General features: G+C 38.6%; 2 long non-coding RNA genes across 3 annotated transcripts; both read left to right on the forward strand.

Moving 5' to 3' along the window:
* The first annotated feature begins 2,968 nt into the window (after positions 1-2,968).
* On the forward strand, positions 2,969-4,747 carry LOC113685082 (uncharacterized). 2 transcript variants are annotated; one of them, XR_016188081.1, is made up of 2 exons: positions 2,969-3,635; positions 3,809-4,231. It is a non-coding gene; the product is annotated as an uncharacterized LOC113685082 (long non-coding RNA). The 2 variants fall into 2 exon arrangements; XR_003447531.2 differs by having other exon boundaries at positions 2,991-3,444; positions 3,809-4,747.
* An 802-nt stretch (positions 4,748-5,549) lies between these two features.
* LOC149044314 (uncharacterized) lies at positions 5,550-8,039 on the forward strand. The gene is made up of 2 exons (XR_016188082.1): positions 5,550-6,548; positions 7,194-8,039. It is a non-coding gene; the product is annotated as an uncharacterized LOC149044314 (long non-coding RNA).
* Positions 8,040-8,924: the final 885 nt, after the last annotated feature.

Raw genomic sequence — 8,924 nt, forward strand, 5'->3', positions numbered from 1 at the left:
ACGAAACCAACGGTCCGAGAATTCCCAGTAATGCAAGAGCACGTCCATTCATGATCAGAATATCAACTATATCAATCAGTGCCACACGATTGGTTTCGTCACAAAACGCCCTCTATTCCTCGTTGGAGAAAGAGTCGTTGCGTGACGAGACCAAAGGTTGCGTAAGAGACTACTCTTGCAACCGTTACCCTAACAGAGAGAATCATTCGTCTACCGTTAGTCGCCTCAAATATAAAATTCCACGTAATTTTTTTCCGAAAAGCAAACTAAAACTGTTGTATCCCCAATAGACCCTAACCAAAGATATATTGCGATCTCGAAGAAATGTAGACACACTGGACAGGAGAAAAGGTCTTGACCTTTTCAGTACTCAGCTATTTTCAGTGTAATTTGAAACTTTGTGTGCAATTCTGCTTCCAGATTGACGTACATCAAGATAAATAATTCATTATTGTTTCATTATAACATTTCATGAATAAAATTATTAATTATTAAAATAATAAAATAACTTAGACTAAACAATTTTCCTAGTATAATGAAATTTCTCGTAATGATGTATCAAACCCCGTAAGTTCTATGTTTGAGCGATGTTTCTGATATCTCACTGATTTCTTTTAGAATATACTAGTTAAAAACAAATGTTCACCTCAGAGGGAAAGAATATTAATGCTGATTGGCTGTGACAGTGCATTTTTCATCAATTTTGGTAATTGCCCCAATTCTCTCGTTCTTGTAGGAGCAGTTTATACGATGTAACTATCAACACATGGTGAGTTACAAGAGAATTGTAGCTTTGGCATCACATGACATTAAGGAAAAACTGAAAGTCCATGATAGAACTTTTCCGCGAAACGTCAACGAGTCATTAAAGTATTGTCGTTCTCAGGTCATAAGAATCAACCTGAACTTGTTGTGATGTCGAATTCTTTCGCATCACCACTCAGGGTTGATATGCTCTTTTATCCTGTCGTTTTTACCTATTAATTTATGAATAAAATCTAATTTTACCCATGGTTTGTTAAGAGATATTGTTCGAGAGCTTTGAGATCTCTCGCTGTTGTTAGCGCAGTCTATTTAAGGTATCTATCAAAATAAGGTGGTACAATTCAAAACATTTTATTCACTTTATCTTGGACCATGCACACAGTCGTAGGTATTTGCATATGGTGATATAAAATGTTTGCTAAATTTATATTTTAGTAAGGTCATACTGATATTTTCGAAAGGGTCTAATATTGTAATATTTTTATACCCCATTAATTTAATGATAAAATGATAATCGACATAGTCTCTTGACGATATCAAATTAACATCGACCTTTGGGTGGTCATATCCTTGGATTTCGGTCACGAAGGCGTTCTTGTACAGCCCGAATATAGCAGAGTGTGACGTGTCTTCGATGGAGCAAATTTTAATTTAAAAAATCCAAGGCAATCCCTCTTCGAAAGATCGAGTTCGGTTTACTTGTCTCCGGGTCTAAGTTTTAACTTCCTACAACTTGTAAAAAATAGTGTTTATTTGAAAGATGACCTCATTCAGTGAATGGCACAGGCATACTTAGCGAAAAAGAATTCTGAGTGCTGTTAGTGGGAATCGAATCTGCCACCTCCCAATTAGTACTATTTTCTATAGGAGACTTGTGCGCGTGGCAGGCAAGGCCTGAAAAACTTTCTGCATGTCGAAGGTGATGCTTTTGCGTAATGATGATGTAAATAAAGATGGTATATTTGATGCTGGGTTATCTAAGTGAAAGGTGCCGCCTACTCAGAGGAACGTTTAATACTCGTATTTGTTGTACGGTGTGAAATCCATGCAAGAAAATCCACCAAGTGGAGGTCACGCCGAGTAAACATCTACGTGAAGAAGGAAAGATAAAGTAGGAATGTTTTGAAAGAAAGAGAGGTGTGTTTTACCGCGCAAAGATCGTGCATTATTCTAGAGATGAAGATCACACTTTTCATCAGTTTTGTGGGTAAAAAGCCATGTGGAATATTTGAAGATCACGTGAGAAATGTTGTCATTTCGGTACTGTAGGTGAGGGAATGGATTACCAACTTTTAGAGTGCTTAAACTAACATTCCAAGTGGGCATTAGGCCGGTAAACTGATAACAATTGTGGTCTGTAAGTTAACTGCAGCGGTTTCCGTTCGCTTCACAACTTCAATCATGTGCAGTAAAACAAAAGTATTCTCTGCTTCCTGCCTAAGAACCAAAAGTCGATTCGATCTTGTTTAGTTTTGTTCACTGGTTCTTATATTATTACCTTATTTTTTAAACTCGCTTGACCAAATTTTCCAAATCGAAGCACACGCGAAAAATAGTTAACTAAAAAAAAATAAATGGTTAAAATTCAGTTGAGGATAAAATCGAATCTCATCGGAAGTAGATTGATCTATTTGACCAGCTGTGGTGCTCCGGCATAATGATCACAACAATCAAATATTACTCTCTGATCAGCTTTGTCGGTTATGTTCCGTGTTCCAAAGCAAAAGAGTCGTTGTTATAGACGTAGAAGTTGAGCTATCATTTTAATGTGGGATAGGCCGTAATTAGACGATTAGCCGTGGTATCTTTCACGGCAAATATGCCATAACAGGGTTTCCCATTATAGCCGTGTACGCCCACCTGGAGTGGGAAATTCTTTTTGAAGACCTTTCTCCCGTTCTTTCTTCCATGTGGAAGTGTTTGATCAGGGTTCGTAGTCGTTTGCGTTACTAAATCAGAAACATATGTCACATCTCGTGACAGGAAATAACTCTTCCCAAATTTTACGGGTTGCATGTGGCGGGTAATGATATGCTCCATCTTCCTCGCCCATTTCTATAGGAGAGGTTGGGAAGTTTATATATGCCTCGCCTGAACCTCGTTTCTCCTTATGGTAAAATGCAGTCTTCGCTCAGGCTGTGGTGTGCTAAACGCACGCGCATCGTATGGTCACATATATTTTTGGGACCACGGTTCTGTTGGCCAGCGCCATCTTCTCATGCAGTCTCTTACTTCTTGTTTTTCTGCTTCTATCGAGTATCAATCGAGCAAATAGCGAGCAACTTTATTTAACTGCTGCAACATGGCGACTTCTTGGATGAAATATGCTTTTGAACGTTTCCTTTACTTTTTATTTCAACTTTACTACCTATAAGGGTAGACTGATTTGTCAATTCTATGAAGCTCAAGTCATGGATTGAGGCTACTTATTTATCTTCAAGTCTTACCCGACAAGTTTGGAGGACGGACCGTTGTCAAAATGAAATGAAATATTAACGTTGTGGTTTGTGCGTATGTCAGTTTTGATTACAACTACCCTCGAGTATTCTCTGGTAAATGCAAAAGTACGTTTATCAGTGTACAAACTCAGACGACTCGACCAAAGGTCGCTTCGCAGATGGAGGCGAAACATGATGATGTCCCACGATTTCTCAAGGACGTACGTGCAAACACACTCAGGTCAAAGAGTCCTTAAGTCGCCTCGTCGTTTCATTGAATCTGCCGTCGCACTTTGCTTTAATTCACCAAAGTACCTACTTAAGTGGCGCAAACAACTTCGCCGTCATCATAATCGCCCTCACAAGTTTTGAGAACGATTACACTGGCTGATTGGCACATTCCCGTTCTACACGCGGTATCTGTTTGAAAAGGTTAGTTAAATGAAGTTTGTTCTACTAAAAATCTACTTCTAAGGAGAGAGAATGCATTTGTCGTAATTGTAGTATATGCAATTGCCACACGTAAGCAACATCCTATCACAGCGATTTGCGGGGCACAATTTTCAATATGCTAACTAATATGTGAACTTTGATGTTCTTTAAAGGACAAAAGCTTACTTGAGCCACTGGGAATGCTAATCGTTGAAAAGCCACAGCGAATTCATAATTGGCCTTATCAACTCGCACTAGTTACTCGGAGAGGCCTTTGCTTGATGCTACAAACCCACATAAACTTTGTGATACAAGAGAACGAAAGGAATATTCACTTCCGGGTGCGTGGCTTAAAATGGCAACGATCTGCTCTGTCTGGGACCTCTTGGTTGTTACACACGTACACACAGAAGGAATTTATCGATTATAAATTATGCTTACTGTGTTGATACCGTTTTAAACTGAGAGATTGTGCTTAAATATCGTAGTTCGACGTGTTCGTCAGTTACGAATGCTGTCGTCGAGTTACATGGCGTAGTAATTTCTCTCCTTTCCTAAGGTATTAATTTATGACTAAAGACAAGTTTCTTTGACTCATTGTTCTCCAACTATTTCTACCGTTTGATGTTTTAGAGACGGATGAATATCGATCGTTCTTCAATTTTATCTGTTTATCTCAGGCCACGGGTACTTGTGAAATGCCGAATAGAGCACCGGTTACTCAGTATTTGGTTACTCGGTATTTGTCACGCAACATACGGCTTCATCGAACTGCTTTTGCTGTAAACGCTGTTCTTTCGGTGACATACTTTGTTTGGCGCTGGATTCTTTTCTAATCTTTTAGGCTACTCATTTTACAAAAGGTCCACAAGACACTTACATCCCCAAGTGCAACGTTGCGTAGATTGAGTTCTGTAGGTTTCCTAATTCTAACCCTGTCTGACCAATACTCAAGTAGTACTATTTAAATTTAGGTAGCGACAATTTTTCCAACAGGAAAAGGACAACAACAAGATCTTATAATGCAAATGTTAATTATTGTAAAAAATGACTTTGTAATGAAATCGAAATAAGCTTTCAAGGGAGAGATAATACAAATATTAGGAAATGGATCATGTAGTAATATTCTCCAAAGTTGACAAATGTTTGAATAGGTGAAGAATGTGATAGCAAACGATTTCGTTGTTTTCAATACCGTGCGATATAAGGATTCTGATAATTTTTCAACGCAACAGCAATTCATATCGTTCCCCTTATGGTACTGATTTGAGCTGTTTAGATATAATGAGAATCTGGTCAGTTGCTTGCGAGCGATCCTCTTCGCATAATCTTTGTCGAAACGAGTAAGGAAGTTATCAGGATGCACGCTCCTCAATAATCTCCTGATATTAATTTTCTGCTTTTTTGCGAGTATCACACCTCATTCCCTTTTTTCGAAATAAACGATGTTTAACGCCTCGTCCTCACGTAGCGCTTTACACGTTAATTGTATCATAGTCATAGCTTTCTCGTTCCATGAATAGGAACTTTATCGCTTCTTCGGCGAGTACCTCCAAAATATATCTGTGAAAGGAAAATTGTCGGTTTAACCGAAAATTCGATTTCTCTCGATGTGGCGCACACATATCCCTACCACTCTTTAGTTGTGTTTAAGTAAAAAAACAATGTTTTAAAAACAAAGAGAAAAAACTTCTCTCTTGATACACAACTACTTGCTAACTTAACTTAACCTAACCTAAGTAACATGGACAACTGAATATATTCTACTGCTAGTTACATAACGTTGCGTAATGAAAGGTGATCATACTAAATTCTTCGCAAGTTCACAATACGTAATGAACACTAATTTCAGTCAAAACCACGCATATGTCAAGCAAAACTGCCTCAAGTCTCGCACTCTATTCGGCACTCACTGAAAACGTACATGTCGTTTGGATTTTCCTTCCTATTATAAAACTCTCTCTCAGGGTAGAATGAATTCCAGTCTCAGTCGCGGTAGATCGACACCGGGGGATATAGCTCTTTTCTTGAACAGTGTTACTGTTGTGATACTGTCACTGTTACTCGTCATTTTACCTGACAGCTGCGAATAATGGAGCTTTCCTTACACGTTTTAAGCCTAAAGTTCAAATGGTTGAGCTCATACCAACATCTCTCATTTTGTTTGAGAGAGAAGTTTTGATATCTTTTTACAGGGATGTAGCGAACAATTTTGCAACTTAAGCAACAAGTTTCGAATGGTTCTGTTTCTTAATTGAGAATTATGTAGATATCTTCGTAAGCGCCTTTGATAATCAGCAATTGCAGATCGTTTTCACCGAAACCTGGTTTTCGTAATTTTTGTTTGTAATCACACACTACCACTGCTGTGTGATTACATTGTGGTAGTGATAGGTATTACGCATTCAGTTTATCTTCCCTTTTTTCTTACCATTGCCACAACGTGGCATTCTGAAAGTTTTACCTTCACTAAAATGATAATGGATTTGGAAAATATTATTAACCCAAAACCGATTACATTTTGGAAATAAGAGTAAGAAATTACAGTCAACTAAAGAGATGAATATTGTCTTAAAAAGTGGTGCAAGGGGAACAAAAAATGGCCAATTGTAAATTAATTAGCAAGGGGGATTTCTACTCAATTATCGTAGTCAGTCACTGGGTGCTTTGATATTCCTGCCACAGTCCATCTGTTGGTCAAAATCAATCAAATTTGAAACCTAAGGCTGACGCAGTTCGACGAAGCCGTATCTTGCGTGACAAATATTGAGTAACCACATGGTTGCGATTGCATAATCAGAGATAATTTGTGCGTCTTCCTTTTCCTCGTTTCAATCACATCACGGTGAATTTTTCATCAAATCACGTATCACGGAGAATTTTGTTAACCAATCACGCGTCACGCAAGAAAGAGTAAGTACGCTAAGCTAAAAATGTAAGATTTCAACCTATCGGATGTATTACTAAAAATCATATTGCATCCACCGTTGTTTGTCCTGGCATGAATTGCTTCTCAATTATCATATTGCTTTTTGTTAGACAAATAAAGACGACTTTCCTCTTGAAACTAGAAGCTCCGAGGGCATTTACTCGTCCGGGCATCCTGTAGTCAGTAGTCGTGGTTTTGACGACGTTTTCGTATTTTGAACTCATATATGGTTCATCAGTTATCCCGTAAGAACTAGTATGAACTTTTCCGTAATTTGGCTACCTTTCAATATGCGGCCTGTCGTGGCTCCAAGAATCTTGCATACGAATTGAGAAGAGGTCTACGCCACCTTTAGTATTCTTTGATACATGGGCAATGTTTGTGTGAAAGGTTTGCTCAATCCCCTTCTGTACGGCAACCGTCTTTATGTCAGTAAAGGATATAACGTGGCTTTTGAATTCGTTTAGGTCTTTATGACGACCTTGGAAAAAGTTTGTGTACCACTAACTGGTACACAGAATGTTTCAATGTGTACTGGCTCATTTCTTACATTACCATCTTCTCGGGCGGCATACAATGACACCAAAACTCTATAGCCTTTTCAGCCGTTTGGGTCGACATTCTTTCAGATCTTTCATTCGATGGATTCGGTTATTATCTGGTCTTTCTGGTTACGATCTGACGCACTACCACGACCGGGCAGTCGACAAAAATAACACGGAAGGTCACAGTCCTGGTGCAAATGTTAACTATATTAACTTATACCTATTGTGTTACGATTGTTTGGACCTGCCACGAAGATCAAAGACATCTAAGGTCAAGCATAGGTCAGCAGAGGACGGAAAAGACCAGAAAATAATGACACGGCTGCCATGGTTTATTGATCTTCGTTAACACTCCATTTACTTTGAATTAGGCTTAGAAGTGGAGCTGATTGAAGATGCAAATTTGTGAGGATCAGGCTAGCAACTAGAGGTATTACTTAAACACGGCCCTCCTGTAGAATTTTTTTGCAATTCTACCTTGTAGGAAAGGCTGTGATAAGAATATTACTCCTCCTATAGCATATGGCTGTTACGCTGTAACATACGTTTTGCCATTTACCACCTATTCCTGTTTGGTGGGGAAATTCCTTTTGGTATATCCATTTATTGTCATCAGTATCATGCGGTACTGGCTTATCGGGGCTAACAATTGTTTGCGTCATACGACTCATTGTTTGACAGGAAGTAACTTTTCCCAAATTGCCGGGTTGCATATGGTGAGTTCTAATAAACTCCATCTTCCTCAACGTTACAGTTTGTGCATATGTCGGTTTTGAGTAAAACTACTCTCGAATATACACTGGTACATACGAAAGTACGTTTATCAAGTTACAAACTCAGACGACTCGACCAAAGTTCGCTTCGCAGGTGGGTGCGAAACATGATGATTTTTTAGGATGTCTCAAGGGCGCAAGTGCAAACACATTCAGGTCAGAAACTCCTTAATTTGCCACGTCGTTTCATTAAATCTGTCGTCGCACTTTGCTTCAATGCACCAAAGTACCAGTGGCCAAGACAACTTCGTCGTCATCATATAATCGCCCTCACAAGTTTTTAGAACGATAACACCGGCTGATCGGTACATGAAAAGGTTAGTTAATTAAGGTTTGTTCGACTAAAAATCTACTTCTAAGAAGAGAGAATGCATTTGTCGAGTTGCAGTATATGAAATTTCTACACCTTAGTAACATCCTATCACAGCGATTTGTAAGGCACAATTGCAATTTTCAATATATTTTTTTACTAATATGAGAGCTTTGATATTCTTTAAAGGACAAACGCTTACTTGAGCCACTGGGATGCTAATTTTTTGAAAAACCACTGCAGGTTCATAATTGGCCTTATTAACTCACACCAGTTACTTGGAGAGGCCTTTGCTTCATGCTACAGATGTACCTAAACTTTGTGATACAAGGGAGCGGAAGGAATATTCACTTCAGGGTAGCGTGTGTGGCTTAAAATGGCAAAGATCTGCTCTACCTGAGACTCCTTGGTTTTTACACACACACAGAAGTTATCGATTATAAATTGTGCTTACTGTTATGACCCCGGTTTAAAATGAAAGATTATGCTTAATTAACTATCGTAGTTCGACGTGTTCGTCAGTTACGAATGCTGTCGTCGAGTTACATGGCTTATTAATTTCTCTCCTTTCCCAAGGTATTAACGTATGACTAAAGGCAAGCTTCTTTGACTCGTTGTTCTCCAACTATTTCTACCGTTTGATGTTTTAAGAGTCGGACGAATATCGGTAGATAAATGAATAAATATCGATCTTTATTCACTTTTATCTGTTTACCTCTTTTATTAAATGCT

This window comes from Pocillopora damicornis, chromosome 6 (genome assembly GCF_964200805.1).
Source record: "Pocillopora damicornis chromosome 6, jaPocDami1.2, whole genome shotgun sequence".
In the NCBI taxonomy this organism is placed as follows: Eukaryota; Metazoa; Cnidaria; class Anthozoa; order Scleractinia; family Pocilloporidae; genus Pocillopora; species Pocillopora damicornis.